General features: G+C 34.8%; 1 protein-coding gene across 2 annotated transcripts in view; it reads right to left on the bottom strand.

Annotated features, from left to right (window-relative positions):
- Positions 1-12395, bottom strand: part of Sara (Smad anchor for receptor activation) — a 112466-nt gene extending 100071 nt beyond the window's left edge. For both annotated transcript variants that reach the window (XM_085807299.1, XM_085807300.1), the window contains exon 1: positions 12168-12395. The gene's annotated coding sequence lies outside the window, so the exon portion shown is untranslated. The remainder of the gene's footprint in view (positions 1-12167) is intronic.
- Between the last annotated feature and the right edge of the window lie 10642 nt (positions 12396-23037).

Genomic DNA, 23037 nt, shown 5'->3' with positions numbered 1-23037 from the left:
TTTTCACCAAAAAATCGCCAAGTTACCATAATCCAAAGATCAACGGAAAAATTTATTTGCCAGGGTGGCATAAAATTAGTGTTAAATTTAGACAGAATGTTTTGGTTTGAGATGTGTACCAAGTGATAAGGAAGCTATGAAGACAAAACATTGGTCATATAAATTTATGCTAGTAAATAATTGTATTTCTTACACATGGGGGTGTTTTATTTAGCATAAGGTGACCAGACATGATTTTTAATAATTTGTCCCGCGTCGATTTAAAAAAAGTCCCAATTTTTTGAAAGAATGCACCATAAGCTAGAGAATACAGTTTTCGGCGGCCATGTGGCTACTTCGCCAGGATATGTGTCTTATATTCTTTTTGTTAATTTTATAATGTTAAATTTTAATAATAACAAATAATTGTTGACAACTGATTATCGAGAACTGCTTATCAAAGTTCGCATTGTTAATCAGTTGTTAGAATTCAACCACCGTTGTTTGAACTTAATGGCATTTTTTGGCATTAGCATTGACGAAAACATTTTGTAACTGTCACTCAGACAATACACGCCGTACTGCATGCTAGTGCTAGTTAAACAAGTGCTGTCAACAAATCAGCTATTCAGATAATTTAGGTACATAATTTATTTCACAAACACATAAGTTTTCTTGAATTTAGCAGACAGTATTCTTATTATTTATATTTTATAATGGCGTCAAAAAGTCTAGCGTCCGTCTTGAAAGTGACGCTGGTTAATCTTTGGATTATGGTAACTTGGCGATTTTTTGGTGAAAATTTGGCGGCCAACCCTGCTACAGCAACCTGCTAGTTTCTTTTTTGGACACCATTTCGTTTTCACGAAGTAAAGGCATTTTTTTTTTTTAACTCAAAATTTTTTTTCCAACAATCTGCTAGCCGAATTACGCTTATGCTAGAACTTTTATGGAACAAAAGTGCTTAATTATAACGAAGATTAGGTGCAAAATTGGGAGAAAGTGCAGAATCGCCCACTGTTTGCCGCGTTTTTAAGAATTGCACATCCACGGTATCATGTACACGTCGACCTATTTTCACTTAAAAAAAACATCCCAGAATTGCACAAAAATGGCATTGCGCACACTCTTGACTTTATCCATGTACACTGCTAAAGTCCTAGCTAATAACCTTTATCGCCTTACCAAAATGTCACCAAATTACCTGTTACCATATTCCAAAGATTAGCCATGACTCTTACGACTTACGTTACAGCAAATTCAGAGGAAAAAAAATACAGGTTAATATTGTACACTTAGAGCTTGGCTAGCATTCAGGCAAATACTGTGTGTATCATTTTACGAAACAACTTTTGTATTTCAGATGGCACGGAAAACATAATGATAAAATTTTCAAAATTACTCTCACTACTACCTTAATGTTTCCCTCAAAATGTATCAAAATTTGGAACAAATGAGCCATAAATTTAATTTATGCAATTTTTTTGGTACAACTCTGATATACGCCCTAATTTCACCAAATGTGGCGATATGTGTTCTGCGCTGGTTGTTGGCGCGTTTGCGTGTTCTATGGCAATCCTGTTAACATTGAACAATTTTTCGCTGGAGATCGTTGATTCGCGTCTGTGTTTGAGAAGATGGCAGAGAAACATAAAATGGTAGGGTACAACTCTTATAAACGCCCTAATTTCACCAAATGTGGCGATATGTGTTTTGCGCTGGTTTTTGGCGCGATTGCGTGTTGTATGGCAACCATGTCGACGTTGAAAAATCTTTTGGTGGAGTAGTTTAATAATTGCTAGTTGGTTTGTGTTGCGTGTGTTTTTGAAATGGCCTATGCTGCGATGAAAGACGTGGTGGGAAGGTTTCAGCCGCGTATTTTAGATTGTGTGCAGAGTAAATTTAGTATGAAAAGGTACGATGTTGGAGTTGTTAACGAGTCTTTTGTTCATGGATGTATTTATGGGGATCGTAGTGTATTTTTGGAATTTCTGTGGGAGTCGGGACTTTTAAAACGGAGTTTGACGCGTCCGAAACGCGGAGCTGATATGGGAACTCGGACGAAAAATGGTGTTTCTGATAGACTTGTGTGGGTTTGCAGTAAAATTGTTGCTAATAAAGTATGTGGGTGACAGCGGAGTTTAAGGTTTGGATCTTGGTTTTCGTGTAGCAAGTTAACGTTGGAGGAAGTTTTTATTGTTACTTTCGAAATTTTGAATTGTAGGAAGGCATGTGATATAGCAAAATCGTGGAAGTTTTCTTCACAGACGTTGTGTGACTGGCGAAATTTTATTAACGAATGTATTTTGGACTTTGTATGCTCTGTATCTGAGAAGATAGGGGGGGAAGATATTTCTGCTTTTAAAAGAAGCTTTCATTATGGTAAGTGCATTTTATTTTTATTGTTTTTATTTTGTAGAATGTTATAACCATTGTGGTTGATCTTTACAATATGGTAACTGGTAGTTTGGCGACATTTTGGAGGCGATAAAGGTTACTACCTGGGACTTTGGTAATAATGTGAGCAGTACTCAGTTCCGATTACGCATTATTTTGCATGAGGGAAATGAGAGATCATGGGATATGTCATGTGATATTAATGGACGAATTACAGTTCTTTAATCGGAAAAGGGGGGGAATCGGGAAAAAATGTGGATATTTTGTATTTAGCTTTACTCTGTGTTGTGTGAAACATTGTTGTTTAATTTTTGGATCCCATTGCTCTAAATAAAGTGAATTCGAAATGGGTATTTAGGCATTGTGATAGAGAGAAGTTTGCTTTTTATTTAGCGGAGGAAGTATGGAGGAAAAATTCGCACAAAAAATCTTTCAATAATTTTATTCAATGAATTAGAAAAGTGTATCCGCCACATAATCAAGATTCTGAAGAAGATTAGGTAAGTTAGTATTTTTAATTATTTGAGGATATTATTTTTATGCATTGTTCAAAATGTAAGGTGGAAAGGAATTTGGTATTATTGGGAAAATTGTTATTAGCAGTGATTTAGTTTAAAGTAATTAGGATTGTAAGGTAACTTTTATTAATTTAATGTATGTGCTCATTTATATTTTAAGTAGTGTTTTTGAATTTAATTATATTTTAATGAAATGATAGTTATTTTGTGAATTTTATGTTTGTAGGAATTTGGTATACGTTTAAGTTGAAATAAACGTGCATGGAAATAATTTAAATATTTGATACTAAGTATTCGTAATGCTTGCGGTATGAATTCATTGGTGACGTGTATAATGTAATAGATGATTTAGAGGTAAAAGTTTTTGGATATTTTATTTATTTTATATGTGGAAATGTTCATATTTGTAAAGGGTAAATACTTTTTCGCGATCAGATAATTTCATATATGTTCTTTTTACCGGGTTTAAAGATTGAGAAAATTGTCATGTATTTTCGTGAAATTTTTCTAATTTATGAGAAAAAAGCAGTGTACATGGATATAGTGAAGAGTGTGCGCAATGCCATTTTTGTGCAATTCTGGGATGTTTTTTTAAGTAAAAATAAGTCGGCGTGTACATGGTTTATGTGTATGTGTTATTTTGAAAAACGCGTAAGGAGTATGGTATTGTGCACTTGTTCCCAATTTTGCAGTGAATATTTGTCATGATTAAGCAGTTTTGTTTGATAAAATTTCTAGCATAAGCGTAATTCGGCTAGTAGATTGTTGGAAGAAGTGTTCAGTAGATAAAAAGAAAAGAAACATGTCTTTACTTCGTGAAGACAAAATGGCGGCGGGGAAAAATAGAGGGTTGCTGTAGGAGAGTTGGTTGCCAAATTTTCGCCAAAAAATCGCCATGTTACCATAATGTAAAGATCAACCTTCATTGTTTTTTGTATGAATTTCTGTTTTTATTGTTGTTTTTTGAATTGTCTGAAATTTATTTTAGTTTATTTTCTTGATTTGTTTTTAGTGTAGATTGTGCAATTCGTAGATGTTTTTTAAAGTTGAAACAGAACGCTGTGTACATGGTATTCTTTGAAATTTATTGTTGTTATGTTAATTTATTAAAGCGAGGTGTGCGTAGTTCGTAGATTCGTTCCTACAGTGTGCCATTCGTAGATTTTTTTTTTTAAGTTAAAAAATGTCGCTGTGTACATGGATTCTTGTCAAATATTTTTTGTTAGAAACTTTACGTTTTTGCTATCTAAGTTTTTTGTTTTTGTTTCGGAATTTTAGCTTAAATCGTGTGTTCAAAACGCAGTTTTTGCATGTGCGAAAACCGTGTTTTTGGAGATATTTTAGGCTTAAAGTTCGAAATGTAAACAAAAAATTTAGATAGTAATATGGCAGCGTAAAGTTTCTCGCCAAAAGTATTTGGCGAGAAATTTGGCGACTTGAGGGCGCATATCAAGTAGTTCCAATGGTAGAAGTTATTGAATTGAAGTTCGGCAAAAGGAAATATCATTGTGGCCATCCTGTTGAGGGTTAGTGGGTATTTGGAGGTGTGGAAAGAGGATCCGGGAGATTATTTTTAATGGTTGTGTATGATAGAGGTAGGGATTTGTGATTTTACTTATTTGTAAACTATAGTATGAATTTTCTGGAGTGTGTCTGGCTGTCATGTAAATATGATAGTGATTACATGACAGCATGTTAAAGGCAGTATGAAATTGGTATTTCTGCTGCTCGAAAAAGCATTAATTCATGGTAAGTGCATTTTATTTTATTCTTGTTCTTATTTTGTAGAATGTTATGTTCATTGGTTATTTAGTATGAATTTCTGTCGTTATTGTTGTTTTTGAAACAGAATGCTGTGTATATGGTATTATTTGAAATTTATTGTTATTATGTTATTTTATTAAAGCGAGGTGTGCGTACATCGTAGATTGGTTCCTTGCCTAAATTGTGCAATTTATAGATATTTTTTTTTAATGGCCGTATCACTTCTATGGACGCGCGCGCTTACCCGGGACAATTCCGAGAAACGCTATTCTAGTAGCACGGCTTTAAGCGGCAGCCTTCCGAGAAATGTTTCGTCTAGCTAGGAGGAACCTGTCCCGGCTACGAGCAACATTTTAAAATTTATCCAAAAATGTTCCGGCTGGAGACGTGTTCCTCGAACGTCCAACCAATCAGACGAAAGTTCTGCTTCTGAAGGATCACGGGTAACTTTCAATATGGCGATGGCTCTCACTGTGAAGTGATGGACAGTGGAAATAGAGGCCGATTTAATTATTGCTGTTTTGTTGTAATACAACTGCCTGAGTCATTTTTTAAATGTGTATATATTCATTAAATATATAATCGTGGAAATTTCAGAGTTGACAGTATTTTATGACGTTCTTGCAGTTTGGATTTGTTTACAAATTGTTCGTCGCCAAAAGTTCGCCAAATTTGTCGTATTTCGTGCTGATCGTGTATTATCACTGTTATATAATAGAATTTTATTTCTTAAATTTAAGTTGAATAATTTTTAAAATCTGTTTGTATATACGCAGCTTTTCTCCTAATTACTTACCTTTTAAATTGTTAATTGCATAATCAGTGACACATTTTAAACAGCATAAAAGATGCATAAAAAAAAAGAAAAGCATAGTTTATGTAATAATGAGAATACTCATTAAATTTGTCTATTATTTTCATGTTATTAATGAAATACTTTTTGGATTATAAATATATTAGAAACTATACTTTTATTGTAAATGCTACATATTGAAACATTGGAAATTTATGGATTTATTATTATGCATGATGAAAAACATTTGTATATACAATCACTAATATAAATCTTATTCATTACATTAATACTAATAAATATATATTAACAACTTCTAAACCATCGCAGCTCTCTATCTGTATGTAAATATTAGATGTGTATATATATATGTATGTATGAATACAAAAATGAACATTGCCAAGAAGTTTATTTGAAGTTGCTTTTAATTCAGATAACGATTATGTAATTTGCAGCAACTATAGTTATCAGTTCTTTGCAAATTATTATGGGTATGTAATAATCAGTTGAAAAATAATTGATGAGTATTTGAGTACTAAAGAGTGTACACATTTTGTTATTGGGTTAATTCATAATTATATCATACGTATGATCTACGTAATAAAAACATGACTAATAAATAATAAGAAATGTAACAGCTGTGCATTTATAACATTCGATTACTTAAAAGAGTGCACAACTGATTATCACCTTCATGTCTGTTTACATAATGAATTGCACTTTCCAATTAAGTGCACGGGCCTACTAGTGGCCGAAGCGTCATTGAACACTGGTAGTTCTGTCTCAGGTTAGAATGCCGCAAACAGGCTGGCTACATGACGTTTCCTTGGTTTGCCCCATTTGTAACTGATATACGAGCCAGTTTTAAAAAATTGTCTACAAAGGGATCCCTCCTGTTGTTATCCCTCGAGGCTTTGCGGTAATCACATAAAACAAACTGAGCCCACCAGCGGCCGAGCGGTAAAGTCGCTGAACACTGGTAGTTCGGTCCGAGGTTCGAATCCCGCGAACGGGCTGGCTGCATAGGCGCTTTCGTGATTTTCCCCATGTGTAACGTGTATACGAGCCAGTTTCCCTTAGAAAGTCCTCCACGAAGGCATCCCTTCCCTTAGGCAGATAGCCCTAGTGTCCTTTGCTGTAATCTCAATAAACCAAACCATAAAACAAACTCATGATGTGAACACCTAATTTCTAGAGTTGGTATAATTAATGTTTTTTAGGTATATTACCGAGTGTTCTATGGAACAGTAAACAACTTGCACATGTTTGATTGATCATGTATTGATATGCTTTATTTGATCTTCATTTTGCTGAATAGTATCTGCTGGCTGTGAGGAGGCAAATATCAGCCATAAAGATTTTTGTCATAGAAGTTTTTTTTTTTTTTTTTTTTTTTGTCTGTTTGTTGAATGGACAGAACAGTAATTATGAGCCATAAACTTGGTCAGAAAATGCTTTCACCAGGTCACAAATTTTCATTGAAATGCAGACAACAGAAAATACACATAAGCGATGTGTGATAGATAAATAGACTTATTAAGTATGTTTTTAAATTATTCTTAGTGTATACAGAATTTGGCTATTACTGATGTAATTGATTGCTATAACCAGAAGTGTGCTTGTTTATCTGTTACATGAAGTGCCAGAGTCGAGATCAAAGTGATTAACTTGATAGCAATCACCTTTCTATTATCTTCCATTACTAACATTAAAGTTTAAAACGAAAAGCGTGTGTGCGATACAAAACAACACAAAGAAGCGAATGTCACTTGAAAGGAAACGTCACTTTCGCCAATCTGAGCGATAACTGATTCTTGTTTGGCTTTCAGCCTGTTTACCAAGTGAAGATGGTAACCCTATTTCGCCAAAGGCCATTTCTCAGAACTGTTGCTGCAAACGTTTTGTTCCTGCAACAAACAGCTAATGTGATAACGCTTTAAGTTTAAACAGGATGCCGTGTACATGGTATTCTTTGAAATTTATTGTAGTTAATTTATAAAAGCGAGGTGTGCGTAGTTCGTAGATTTGTTCGTTGCCTAAATTGTGCAATTTGTAGATGTTTTTTTTAAGTTTAAACAGGATGCTGTGTACATGGTATTCTTTGAAATTTATTCTTATGTTAATTTATTAAAGCGAGGTGTGTGTAGTTCGTAGATTCGTTCCTTGCCTAAATTGTGCAATTCGTAAATGTTTTTTTAAGTTTAAACAGGATGCTGTGTACATGGTATTCTTTGAAATTTATTGTTATGTTAATTTATTAAAGCGAGGTGTGCGTAGTTCATAGATTCGTTCGTTGCCTACATTGTGCCATTCGTAGATGTTTTTTTTTTTTTTTTTAAAACATCTACGAATGGCACAATTTATATTAATTTAATTAATGATTTATATTAATGATTTATCTGATTTATATTAATGATTATTCTAGATTTATATTAATGATTAGGTAAGTTAAAACATGTCACTGTGTACATGGATTCTTGTCAAATATTTTTGGTTAGAAACTTTACGTTTTTGCTATCTAAATTTTTTGTTTTTGTTTCGGATTTTTAGCTTAAATCATGTGTTCAAAAGCGCGGTTCAAAAGATGATTTTGTGTAGGGAATATTCTGAATATTCTGTAAGAAAATATTTGTCTTTAACAATAATTTTGTATATAATAATTAGCCTCGTACTTGAACCAAAATTTTCAACCAGGTACTTTTGCCGAAAAAATTTAACAAAACAATCGCAGTCCTTAGGGGTGATCTACTTTTAGCCAAGCCCACCATTTATCAGAACATTTCATCAAATACTTCCACAAAGTGAAACACCATACACAATGACAGTATAGTGCAGAATTGCCCACTTATTTGTTTGGCACTTTTTACAAGAGTAAGAAGAACTGGATTTTTGACAATTTTCTTTGAACTTTTTAAGTGAAAATAGCTTGACGTGTACATGGATACCGAGTATGTGCAATTCTTAAAAATGCAACAAGCAACGGGCGATTCTGCACTTTCCCCCACAATTAAATAATAATTATGCCCTTAAATAAGTACTGTCAAAAGTGATCTGCATATTTTTTAAAACATAATTAAATAACAGCATTGAATATCACTGATAAACTCATTTGGAAACATAAATTATTTTCTAACAAAGATTTCATTACATTTCTCCTGATGCTGTCTGTATCTTTCAACATGTATGGAGAAATAGTCAGTTCTCCTGAGAAATTTAACACAACCGTTATGGCCTTCTAGCTCATCAAGTTTTGCAATATTTCTCAAATGCGAAAAGCTTGGGAAGCACTTCTGCAGAGAACCCAGTAAATGTAAACATCGCCAACTCGGCGATAATAGTTCAAACCTGGTAACCTAGCCGATTCATCCTATTAGCTTGTTCGAAGGTTGTCGTTGTTTGCATTTGGAGATTTATATTCTTCTTCTCTTATTTATTATTATTTTTTCTGACTTTGGTTGATCTTTACAATATGGTAACTGGTAGTTTGGCGACATTTTGGAGGCGATAAAGGTTACTACCTGGGACTTTGGTAATAATGTGAGCAGTACTCAGTTCCGATTACGCATTATTTTGTGTGGAGGAAATGAGAGATCATGGGATATGTCATGTCATATTAATGGACGAATTACGGTTCTTTAATCGGAAAAGGGAAGAATTTGGACAAGTATCTGTGGATGTATATTATTTTGTATTAAGCTTCATTGTGTGTTGTGTGAAGTATTGTTGAATAATTTTGGGATTGTATGGCGCTGTCTAAAGTGAATTGTAGATGTGATAAAGAGAATTTTTTTTTTATCAAATTCTATCAAATTCGGAAAAAAAATCATTCAGTAATTTTATTGAATCCATAATAAAAGTGTATCCACCATGTAAGGAAGATTCGGAAGAAGATTAGGTTAGTTAGACTTTGTTAAGAATGTGAGTAGTATTCAGTTCTGATTACGCATTATTTTGTGTGAGGGAAATGAGAGATCATGGGATATGTTATGTGATATTAATGGACGAATTACTGTTCTTTAATCGGGAAAAAATCTGCCAATTTTGTATTTGGCTTTATTCTGTGTTGTGTGAAATAGTGTTTGTGAACTTTTGGATCCCATGGCCGTAATTAAAGTGAATTCGAAATGGGTATTTAGTGGTATTGAAAAGGATAGTAATAAATGTTTTTTAAGGTTGTGCGAGAGAGAAATAAAGATGTTTTATTATGTTATTTATTTTACCTGGTATCTTGCTTTGAAAGATAAGTATGATTTTAAAGATTCTGACACAGAAGTAAGAAAAGGGTATCCGCCACGTAATCAAGATTCTGAAGAAGATTAGGTAAGTTAGTATTTTTAATTATTTGAGGATATTATTTTTATGCATTGTTCAAAATGTAAGGTGGAAAGGAATTTGGTATTATTGGGAAAATTGTTATTAGCAATGATTTAGTTTAAAGTAATTAGGATTGTAAGGTAATTTTTATTAATTTAATGTATGTGCTCATTTATATTTTAAGTAGTGTTTTTGAATTTAATTATATTTTAATGAAATGATAGTTATTTTGTGAATTTTATGTTTGTAGGAATTTGGTATACGTTTAAGTTGAAATAAACGTGCATGGAAATAATTTAAATATTTGATACTAAGTATTCGTAATGCTTGCGGTATGAATTCATTGGTGACGTGTATAATGTAATAGATGATTTAGAGGTAAAAGTTTTTGGATATTTTATTTATTTTATATGTGGAAATGTTCATATTTGGAAAGGGTAAATACTTTTTCGCGATCAGGTAATTTCATATATGTTCTTTTTACCGGGTTTAAAGATTGAGAAAATTGTCATGTATTTTCGTGAAATTTTTTTAATTTATGAGAAAAAAGCAGTGTACATGGATATAGTGAAGAGTGTGCGCAATGCCATTTTTGTGCAATTCTGGGATGTTTTTTTAAGTAAAAATAAGTCGGCGTGTACATGGTTTATGTGTATGTGTTATTTTGAAAAATGCGTAAGGAGAATGGTATTGTTCAGTTTTTCCTAATTTTGCAGTGAATATTTGTCACGATTAAGCAGTTTTGTTTGATAAAATTTCTAGGATAAGTGTAATTCGGCTAGTAGATTGTTGGAAGAAGTGTTCAGGAGATAAAAAGAAAAGAAACATGTCTTTACTTCGTGAAGACAAAATGGCGGCGGGGAAAAAAAATAGAGGTTTGCTGTAGGAGAGTTGGTCGCCAAATTTTCGCCAAAAAATCGCCAAGTTACCATAATGTAAAGATCAACCCTGACTTTTTTAACAGCAAATAGATAGAACTATTTTTGTATAATTAAGAAGGTAAAGAAAGATTAAAGAAGTTTTCGTCGATAGATGCCGGTTCTCGGCTCATCAGTTCGGGATCAAAGGAAGAAAATATGGCGGGAGGGGTTAATGCTAATTTGCAACACGGCTGTTCACGTTGTGTTCTTAATTAAACTGTAAGCACACAGAACCATGAGGTTTCCAACCCATAAATTAATTTGTTTTCGTAGGCCGCAAAAATAAGCATGTGCATTTTAAATAAGTAATTATGAAATATATTATGACAGGTATTTGTTTCAACATAAAATGCTTTAAGCTGTATGCAAGTAACTTGAAAAAAAAAAGAAAAAGAAAAGAAAAGAAAAAAAATACTGAAAACTAAGTAAAATGGATGTACTAAATGTCATGGATTTATTAATTTATTAGATGGGCATGGCTCTTACCGAAATACATCAATCAATAGGCAAAGTACTTAAAAATGAAAAAACACACTTGTAATAGAAATATTAGTATTCTGTATGAATTAGAGAAAATAAATATAAGTATAATGTAAGCGTAACTATAAGAATACTAATTTTTATTTTTTAAATGAATTTTTACTTCCCATTATATTTAATATATTGTTTTCTGTGCTAAGTTGAATTTAATACAAATTAATTTTCGTATATCAATTTAATACAAATTAATTTTCGTATATCATTAACCGGTTAGTTTTACATTTACATGCTTATTATCTGTGAATTTTTACTACCATTGTCTGCTAACTTGAATTTACATACACTAAAAATCACGTTTACGGCTCAGCACATCAAGGACGAGCCGCGAGCTTGGCGAGTAAAAATGCAACGACGCCAACGGGTTCTTATTATTTAATCCCGAGTAATACACTTTATTTTCAATTGCCTTCTGCTATTTTAATCAAACTCTTACTGTTTTTAGATTTTAAGGTTTTGAATCCATAACTTCAAATATCGCTGCATAAATTACAATAAATAAGTCCATTTAAAAGATTTTCCACAAGGAATCGCGCTTTAGAACAAGTGGAAACATGCGTACAATCTCTGTCAATAGTTACTATTTGGCTGGTCCACTAAGGATGACTGAAAAAATTCAGTCCTAAAATTTGCAGACGCACTATTATTACATCAAAAACAAACTCAAAAAATTAATCATCAAACTATACGACGAACAATAATACAAAAACATATTTCATGACTAACCAAATATTTTATGTTAATGTTGATGAAATACATTCCAATTTACAAAATGGAATAAATAAATAATTTCAAAACTGTTTATATAACATCACGCGTTCGGCAATACGTGCCATCATTATACCCAAGATTAGATTCATTATCTTTCCAATTGGTGTAAAACAAAATTACACTACAGTTTCATGACAATGAACTTATGTTTTAAAAATATTACTTAAATCTTACCGCAAATCCTTAACTATCTACAACTGATAAGATTGACCTACGTCTTCAGCTCCATAGTGGAATACAATTACAGAGGTGAAAAAAGAAAGATATATGTACAGAAAATATCTGCACTTGCAATTTTATTATACATAAATTCCGAGCAAATAAATCAATGTTTCGCCATTTCTACATCTACAATTAAAGGAATTCAAACTCTCGATTAGCAATTACTTTACACCATAAAAATGAAATATACAACATTTAAATTGCCATACTGCCTAACCTAAACTCAGATGGTAAAAGTCCACTTGAGCCGAAACACGGCCTCAGACCTTTCAAGTGAGATGTAAGATTGCTGGATAAGGCAATGATATTTTCCTACTAAGTACGGAAAAATTAATTCAGTTGATCTTTAGCTTAAGACATTCCCTCGGGACGAATGGGAGTCAAAAGGAATCGTCGCACAGGATGGGGTTTTGCTTCCGCTAAGCCTAACTTTATAAAAAAAAGAGAAAAAAAGTTTAAGTTCTAACTTCATAATTTTGGCTTCTAGTTTATATTATTACATATATATGTTCAAATTAGTGTTAATAATCTTTTTCCTTTATATGTAAATAAACAAAAAATTTCTTATTTCGAGAAATAATTTTCAGAAGAGCTATTCAAATTATCCTGAAGGTTTAATTGATAAAATACATTAATAAACATTTAAATTAGTAAAAAACATAATAAAAACTGTTTGCAAGAAGAATTGCCAGCCAATAAAATTGCTCACTAACGTTTACTAGCGTCACTGCTCACGGAGCCTCTAGCCAATAAGATTGCTTTGAGTGATCACGTGCTTTTCTCCTCATTTGGAATCCGCAGTGGCTAATCGCACCAACGGTGCGAATAGCTAACAGGCGATTCACACCACCTACATTCGCGCATGCGCACAAGCAGCCCAGGTACCAGCATTTTACGCCGATTTTCGTAAAGCAGGCGGTAGTGGAACAGAAGGTTGTTAAACCTAACTCAGCAATAGAAAGGGTTATTATTAGTTCATCAGCAAGAGAATAATTTGCAAGTAATAACTATCAGTTACAAAGACGAGATCAATCTATATATATGATAATGTTCAGAAAATGATTAGATAAAATAGGGATTTAATGATGGTTCTAATTGCAAGCGAAGAATTAGTTAGAAAATCCTTAGTGTATTGACATAAAGGCTACAAAAATTACTTAAATTCTTTTATTTAACAGAGGAATTTTTATGCAAACTTAGACCCTATTCTTATAGCATAGAACTGTTAGAATTCATTATTCAATAAGAAAACTTACTGAAAATGATAATATTCTTATATATTCATCACTTTTTCAGTATCCTCACAGGTTCATAGGTTCAAATGGCACATTTCAAAATCAAAGTTATTTATGAGATAAAACCTTACAAAATCTCATAAATCATTTGTGTGTGCAAATTTTTAAATCTAAATCTCTTACATTAAATTATTTCTGTCTTTTAAATTACATCCCATTATTTATTTCAATTTAATTGATTAATGTCTTTGTACTAATATTTCAAAGTTCTTTGAAGCACTTTTTGTGTCCTGAAAATGCCAAGTATTTCCATAAAAAAAAAATAAGCAGGCATACAGAATAATTCATTTAATAGTTCATATAATCGCTTTTAACTTATTTGATGTCTAAATTTTCTACACAGAAATCCGCTGTCTAATTTTTAGTATCGTTTATCGGACGAAATTTTCAAAGAGGAATGAATTAAAGGCTTTATTGAGCAAAACACATCTTTAAAGCTAAATGTATTCTAAGAAGTACAAAAACTGTCAACACGATTTTGCCCCCCCCCTTCAAATCAGTCATTTAAACTATTCAAACCGTTCAGGAAAATTATAAACATTGCGAACATAAAAATCTGCCCTTTTTTATATATACTTTAATAAAAGGAAATGTGTTCCTTCTTTTTATAAGAAAAGGAACCCATTTTCCTTTCTAAACTTTTGAAAGTCGACAATGCTTAAAAAATGATAAACTACGCCAAGGTAGAAACCCGCCTTTTACAACTCAATGCGCATGCGTGGTTAATGTTGGTGCGAATAGCTTAAGCGGCTAATCGCACCGGTGGTGCGAATAGCATCGGCCTTTGGAATCAAGGAGGTTAGAATAGAAGAAGGGAGGTTTCGCAGTTTCCTCCACTATCGGCGAAACGAGGACCTGCTAACAATAGAGGAAATGACATATTTAAACTCATTCAATCAAATAATTATAACATTCAGGCCCCAGACGAGCTCACCCATTACGGGTACAATAGCGCCACCACAATTGACTTCTTCATCTCAAATAACATTACTAACAGATGCAATATCTCTGTAATTCCAGCCCTCTCTTCCGACCAGAACCCCATTGTATTTGAAATTCCCATTAATAAATACCTCCCCTCACTTTACAGAAGTATAGGAGTTACAAATTGGATCCAATACTCTGAAATTCTGAATAGCTCCATACAAGGAAACCCCTGCATCAACAACAAAGAAGGTTTAGAATACGTCTCAAAATAAGTTTTAAAATTTACCAACTGCATCAATTCTGCCTTAAAGGAAGCCACCAAAACTTTTTATGTGAACAAGCCTTTCGTCCCCCTGGCTGCTGATATAAGAAATAGTATTAAAGAGCAAAACCGGGTTTGTAAAACAAGGCAAAACACCAGGGATCCACAACTCAAACGCGAAATAAACTCTATGCAAAAAGAAATCAATAGAAGAATCAAGAACTTCAAAAACCAAAAATAGACCAATTTCCTAAATAACTTAGCTATACAGGATAATTCCCTTGTTGACATTTCCCGCAAATTCAAGAAACCTTATAAATCTATCCCGCCTATCCATGGACCTAGTGGAATTTCATATACAGAAGAAGATAAAGCTAAATCTGTTGCGGACTATATGGAAGATACATTCACTCTTAATCCCACTCCGTACGACAATAACCATTTTCAAAGGGTCAGCCTGGTGGTCAATAACTTCCGTAATACCCTGCTCCGTACAACTTCACTTTCCTGACTACCCCAACAATCGTTGCCAACACTATCAACTCCTTACAAACGAAGAAAGCCCCAGGGCACGACGGCATCTCGACCAAAGCACTGAAACATTTTCCGATCAACGCTCTTACCTGCCTCACTAATACAGTCAAAAGTCGTTAATTCGAACACCCATAATCCGGAATGATCTATAATCCGGACCTCAAAGCTGCAAACTTTCTGCGCATGCGCCGCGTTGACGCATGCGCGTAAGACCTTTACGGCTGCGAATATGCGTGTGCGCATGCGCATAATACGTTTACGCATGCGCGTATAATGTATAACGGATGGTATAAGCTAAGTTAAAATTATCTAATTCAGTTAATGTTGCAGATTGCGCTGTTCGCATCCAATCTTCGAATTGGATCCGGCTTATTATTTTTTGCAGACTCTTAGAGCAATTTTATAAAAGTAAGCTTGAACTTTCGATTATGTCAAATAGAATTTCCGATATGTATTTACTAATATGTAAAGGATCTACAAAGCGAAAGTATGTTTCAAAGTCCATTAAACAAAAAGTGGCATTGCTGCAAAAAATGGATAAAGGCATATCCTTTCTTTGACTAACCATTCCGAAATCTGTTTATCAATTTTACGCTGCTCTGCAGCTGGGGGAACGCCGCGGCGCGCAATGAATTGGTAGTTGATCTGTCAGCACTATCCTTATCTTCAGGGCTGATGTTTTTATTTTATTTGGCTTATAATTCCTTACTAAATGTAGTATTTCATCTCGATGTACTCCGTCTTTGATATGATTTAAATCAAATTCCTCCTCATTATAATTCGCTTCCGATAGTGAAGACAGTGGCACAGATGTTATTGAAAACGAAAAAATTTCGATTGACAAATTAGTCGGTATTCTCAACACAGCAGTTATAGGACTTGAACAGCAGAACTTTGTAGCTGAAGAAGAAATTATGTCTGTTTATAGAATTAAAGAGAAAGTATTATCACATAAAACGTAGCAACTTAAACAACTTACATTGAAAGAAATGTTTCATAAAGTAAACAAATAAATATTAAGCTTTTTTTTTTGGTAAATTTTGATACCCTTTAGATCATAATTGTTCTTTATTACATAAATTACGGTTTCATATTTTTAATTTTATAATTTCTGCATGCCATCTTACCAGATTTAAACTGATGATCTGTAATCCGGAAAAATCGATAATCCAGAATTGCCAAAGTCCCGCCGAGTCCTGACGAGTCCGGATTAACGACTTTTGACTGTATAATCAACAACATTATCAAATGCGCTCATTTTCCTAACTCATGGAAGCAAGCTATAATAATCGTTTTTGCTAAACCGGAACAAAATCCAACCTTCCCACAGAACTATTGCCCTATCAGTTTACTTAGCCTGTAAGGATCTTAAGTTTTACTAACGTTTATTTTATTTTAAATCTTTACTATCACTTCTTATTTTCTACTTCCGGCCAGAATTAAAGCGTTAACTTATTTATGCAAAATTTGTCTGGCGAACGCCAAGTACTTAAGTTGTGGCTTTTTGCCAAGCGAGAGAGAGGAAGGAGTTAGTCGAAGCACGCCGCTTACCTTAGAAGTTTTACTCAGTTGCTGGTTGCCTTCCAGGCCAGAGGTTTAACCCTCTCGATAATCTTAAACGTATTGTAGTGTTAACAGTTCTCTGTACTACATACGGCTTCCTGTTAATATAAGTCCAATCTTCCACGTTTATTATTCCAAATTTAAGTTAGAGTTTAGTTATAGTTTTATATTCTTACGTTGAGACCACAAGTAGTTGGTCTCTGTATTCCGAAATACGGAAATTATTGTAAAGAGTGAAAAATAAAGGGTTTTGTATACCCTTCTTGTGTATCTTGTCTACTTCCCACAGTTATTGAACATAGCTTTAGTAAGCTCCCTGTTCCGAGTCAGGTCTCTGCATGTTCCCAAAGAAAGTAAGACGGAACATTGAACCTGATAGTGGCGCCCAACGTAGAAGAATAACCATGGCCGAGTTTCAAGAAGAACCTGTGCTGCCTGCAGAAGCGGCTCAGAATCCAGAATTGCCAGCTGCCGCCCTGGAAGGATTTGGTTACATCGTCCAGACCATGCGCGCTTCGATGAAACCAGAAGCAACATTTAATGGAAACTCACCGGTAACCAGTTTTTTGTAAAAATTGGATGACCACTTCATGCTCTACCCCGTGCACGAATTTCAAAAAGTTACCTTAGCTACCAGCGCTTTGAGAGGCCAAGCGCTTAATTGGTTCAAATGTATAGGCAGAAGTCTCTTGGGTCAAGCAGGAAGTCCCACCTATACTTACGAAAATTTCAAGACTGCTCTACTAAAAGCCTTCCCTGTTGTAAGGGATCGTGCGAAATTAGAAACGGAACCTTTCAGCATATATCAGCGAAGAATCGAAAATCTCTCAAGCTTTATTTTAAGAAAAATTCACGTCTTCAAACTCTTGTATGGAAGCCGTCCGGATCCTGAGATAATTCAAGTGATTTTGCCGAGGTTACTTCCCCAAGTGCAAGACTTTATTGAATTAAGAAATCCGACTACACTGGAAACGTTATTTGTGCTAGCTTTCCAGTTTGAAAGTAGAAGAACGGCGGACATTGAAAGAAGACGCCAATATCAACAGCGAAACCGATTTGGTGCGCCAAGACTACAGCAAACTCAAGCACACGGCTACGGAAGCAAAGCGAATCAGTGGGCAAGGAAACCCGAGCATTCAAAAACAGCCGGGGAACGTCGACAGTTCAATAGCAATCCAGGAAAAAAGTCTCAAGGCCAGTGGAAAAAGAAGGAAAGCACGGAAATGAAAAATAAGTTAAACTAAAACGGATTTCTGCTGACGGGAGGGTGCGGAAATCCGAAGGCCAAGAAAACCCCTCTTCCTTCAAGTTAAATAAAGTAATGGTGAAAAATTTGACTCTTCCGAAGATTGAAGTGTTGGTGAATAATATCTAGGCCACCGCACTCCTGGATACAGGCGCTCATTGTTCCTGTGTGGCAGAAGATTTTTTTAGGAAGTATTTTCGGAAATACCGCATATATAATTCGGATAATACGACAGTGTTAGCGGCGCAAGGAGAAAGATGTAAGTGCATATGTAAATTACCACTATACATCCGTATCAAGGACAAACAAGTAAAGGTTATGTTTTTCATAGTAAAGAATCTGCAAGCACATATTATCTTAGGAATAGATTTTCTTTCAGAGGCACAAGCAACGCTGGATTTTAATGAAGCGTCCCTTAAGCTGACTATGAAACCCGTTCGAGAAGAAAAGGCTGAACCGCCGATGTTAAACCTTGACCACCTGCCTAATGAAGAGCAACGAAGAATCCGACAAGTGGTAAGTGAATTTGCTTCGTTATTTAGTGATATTCCAGGATTTACTCAGGTTACTAACCATAGTATTGACACTGGAGATTCAGTACCAGTTGCCACAAAGCATACCGGTATGATAAGAATAAGGAAAAAATTATAGAATGGCATATTACCGATATGCTACGTAAAAAGATCATAACGCCCATCTCAAGTAGTTATGCTAGCCCGGTGGTTTTATGTAAGAAAAATAATGACTATCCATTGACACATCCAAAAAGGTTGAGATTCGCGATTGACTACCGTAAATTAAACTCCATAACTAAATATCCGGTATATCCGTTACCTATTATTGAAGAAATTCTAAGGAACATAACATCGACCAAATATATGACGACTTTAGACTTAACGACTGGTTATTTTCAAATAGGGCTTAGGCCTGAGAACGTGCCTAAGACTGCTTTTATAACCACGTCTGGCACTTATGCATTTCTGCGTATGCCGTTTGGCCTTTCAGGGGCACCGGCAACATTTCAGCGATGTATGGACATTGTGCTAAGGCCTGTTCTTGGAAAGTCCACATTTATCTATTTAGACGATATCATTATTACTAGTGATAATCTCGACCAACATGTACAGGATTTAAGACAGGTGATTTCTTTATTAAATGAGGCCGGTCTAAAAGTTAATGTCGAAAAGTGCAAATTTGCAGCCCCTGAATTAAAATATTTAGGTTACAAAATATCTCAGAAAGGAATCGAGACAGACGAATCAAAAATAATTGCTGTGCAAGAGTATCCGCCGCCAAATACGGCGAAGAAGCTCTCTTCTTTTCTAGGACTTTGTTCATATTATAGGTCCTTTATAAAAGATTTTGCAGCTATTGCTGAACCATTGTTAAAATTAAGGAAATTGGCAAGATTCTCGTGGACGGCCGCAGCCAATAGTGCGTTCGAAAAATTAAAGCAAGCATTAACGCAAGCCCCTGTGTTGAAATTTCCTGAAAAGGATGAGAATTTAGAAATTTCAGCGGATGCTTCGGATTATGCGGTAGGAGCGGTACTTTCACAAAAACAGCAGCCCGTGGCATTTTATAGCCGAACTTTAAATCAAACACAAAGAAACTATTCCGCGACCGAGAGAGAGGCACTTGCAGTTCTGTTAGCAGTGCAAAAGTTCCGAGTCTATTTTGGAAAGCCGCCAATAACAGTGTACTCTGATCATGCGGCGATAACTAGATTGTACTCAGGGAAAAACTTATCCCCAAGGTTAATAAGATGGGCACTCAAGCTACAAGAATATAATCTGGTAATCAAGCATACCCCCGGAAAGGAAAATATCGTAGCAGATGCCCTATCCAGAATTAAAATGGATGAAGAAGGTAATACTGTAAAGGTGGCAATGCTCCCAGCATGTACAATAAATTCCCAAGAAACTGTAATAACCGAACTGGGTAAGGATCCTGAGTTTGGAAGCATTTATGAGTATTTAAAGGATCCTGAAAATTTTAGCCACCAAGATATTGTGGCGATAAGAAATAGGGCGGCCCATTACGAACTAATAGATGGTCTATTATTTTATACAAAAACTACGAATTCCAACAACGAATTTCGACCTGTTATCCCAGCTAGTCTTAGATTAAATATCCTGCAGGAGTTGCATGACAGCCCTTTAGCTTCTCATGCTGGTATTCGAAAAACTATACAACGCATACGCGAGGCAGTCTATTTTCCTGAACTGCAAAAGTTAACAAGGGCGTATGTCCAGTCCTGCCCAACATGTCAAGCAGTTAATTATATTAATTTCCGCCCGGCCGGGTTTCTATATAGTATTAAATCCGAATTTCCAAATGAAATAATTGGCATCGATTTATTGGGCCCTTTCCCAAAAAGTCAGTTAAATAAAAGTCGCTATCTCCTTGTTATGATTGATCATTTTAGTAAGTGGACCAAAATTGTTCCCTTAAAACGAGCCTTTGCGAAATTAGTTACTGATTCTATTTTAAATAAATGTATTTTAAAATACGGGGCGCCCCTAAAAGTTATATCGGATAATGGTCCTCAATTTGTAAGTAATGTATTTGAAGACATGTGCCAAAAACTGGGCATACGTCATTTAAAAATGGTCCCGTATCGGCCGCAATCAAATATAGCGGAACGGGTCAATAGAAATATAGTGAAAATTATCCGTAGTTATGTTAAAAATTTTCATAAAAGCTGGGATAACTATGTCAATGAATTTGCTTTCGCCCTTAGGACCGCAAAACATGATACAACGGGCAAAACTCCTGCTGAGTTATTTTTAGGCAGAAAAATTATAACGCCGTTAGATAAATTATTTTATGTGCAACAAAGAGCCCCAGAATTTAAAATGGGTGATATAGAAAAATTAATTAAAGAAGCAAAAAAGAATACTGAAGTGGCACAGAGAAAACAGAAGCTTTATTATGACATGAAACGACGGGGAGTAACTTATAAAGTAGGGGATGAAGTGTTAAAAATTTAGCATTCACTTTCTTCAGCACCAGAAGATAAAACTGCCAAATTTTTCCACGATTTGAAGGACCATATGTCATAGAAAAAATAACTCACGCTGTAGTGGTGTTAAAAGCCAGAAATGGTGAAACGTGCTCCGCAAACATTGATCAAATAAAACCCTACTATGATCGTAATAAAATGAAAATTTTCAAAGATCTTTTGCATGATCCGGCACGGCAGACACGGCAGGCACAAGCTCCAGAGGTGGAAAAACGTCAAGCACAAGGACAAGCCATTAGGAGGCAGGAGCAATTGAAAAGAAAGTTTCCCCGCTGGAAAATTGAAGGTAAAAAGAAAAAGAAGCCGTTCCACCGTCCAGAAAAGATCGCTCACGAACAACCCCAGAATGAAGAAGGGAGAAGTACGACGAATCCAAAGAAAGCCAGGAGAAATAACGACAACTATGACCCGGCTCCCAAGCGGAAGATCAACACATCGGACAGGACTCTCCGCAGCAAATGTCGCCGAACTGCGGAAGGGCCACTAGCGGCGGAGGAAAAGTTACAAGGAAAATTTGAACGGCCAGCAACGAGGTCCAAGCAGGAACGCGAAAGAAGTGTCCCGGTTCCGCCAAGACCAGCTGCCATCAAACGGCCAAGACCACAAGCAGAGGCGAAAAAGAAGGTATTCAAGGGTGACCGTACTGGAAGAAAAAGAAAGCTTCTAGAGGAAGGCACTGAAGGGCGAGCCCGCACAAGAAGGAGGATAAATCAAACCAGAATCTGCGCTACCTTCCAGGACTGGGCTCAGAAAAGAATGTCCGAATATCACAAAGATAAGTAAAATTTTATGTTACTTTGCAAACTTAGTTAATCTTTCATTCTTACTGCAAGTGGCAGATTTCAAGACGTTTTACCTCATGTGAGATCTACTTTTATCGCCAAAAAGGCGAGAAATGAGTTGTTACCGATTTTGGTGTTATGTTTTTCAATTACTCGCGCGTAAAACTAAAGTTGATGTATAATAGGAATATGTAAAGACTTAAATATTGTAAAAGTTATTGTATAAATTTTATTTAAAACATTCTGGCAAGAAAGAAGTTTTAGTCTGAAAGACTTTTTGAAATGTAGTATTTCAATGTAGAAGAATTGGCACTTTCTTTGAAAAGAATAGAAGTTAACAATGTACTTCTAATGTATGTTTTAAATTGCGTAAAATTAACGGCATGTTAATATGTTCTTATATACAATGTGAACTGTTATTTTAAATGTTAAGAAATACTGTGATATGGTAAAAGTGAAAGTAATGCCAAAAATTTTAAACTTATTCGTGTGACTGTAAAAAGACCAAATTATGGTGAATATGTGTTAAAGGTTGAATGAATGTAGTTAGGCTCTCTGACGCTACACTTCAGAGTTAGCCACTTTCAGAATAGTACCTCAGGGTTTAGAGTTGAAGATAGGGTGTGTTACGAGGTCTTGTCATGTTGAATTTTATTGAATTTTAACACGTTAGTGTTTTGATTGTAGGAGGCAGTGTTGAACACGTATACATAAACACATTCGTGTTTGGTGTTCTTTTACAACGCATGTCAGAGAGCACGGGGAGAGATAATTAAAATAGTCATGAATGAAATAAGAATGTTAAGAGAAATATAAATATGCATGTTACTTGCCATTTCATTGTGTAACATTTCATTAAACTAGTTTTCCTTCCAGATCTCTGGAAGGAACCAGATTTGAATAAAAGCTCCTGTTTAGATGCAGTACAGATGAAAAAATTGGGTGTCCATGGAGCTGCTATTGTAAAAACATTTTTTTTTTTAAATTTCTAGTTTCTAGTAAGAAATGTTTGTAAAAGATTGGCCTCGCGTTAGATTCTAGAGCTAAAAGTTTTCAACAAGGTCGTTTTAGACCTCAGTTTCAAACTAATTAACTCTGGCGGGAAGTATGTAAGGATCTTAAGTTTTACTAACGTTTATTTTATTTTAAATCTTTACTATCACTTCTTATTTTCTACTTCCGGCCAGA

The sequence above is a fragment of the Stegodyphus dumicola genome, chromosome X1 (genome assembly GCF_044657685.1).
Source record: "Stegodyphus dumicola isolate Sdum_Otavi_A_Nest chromosome X1, ASM4465768v1".
Taxonomy (NCBI): domain Eukaryota; kingdom Metazoa; phylum Arthropoda; class Arachnida; order Araneae; family Eresidae; genus Stegodyphus; species Stegodyphus dumicola.
The sequence above is the reverse complement of the archived record's forward strand: the minus strand, read 5'-3'. Positions and strand labels throughout refer to the sequence as shown.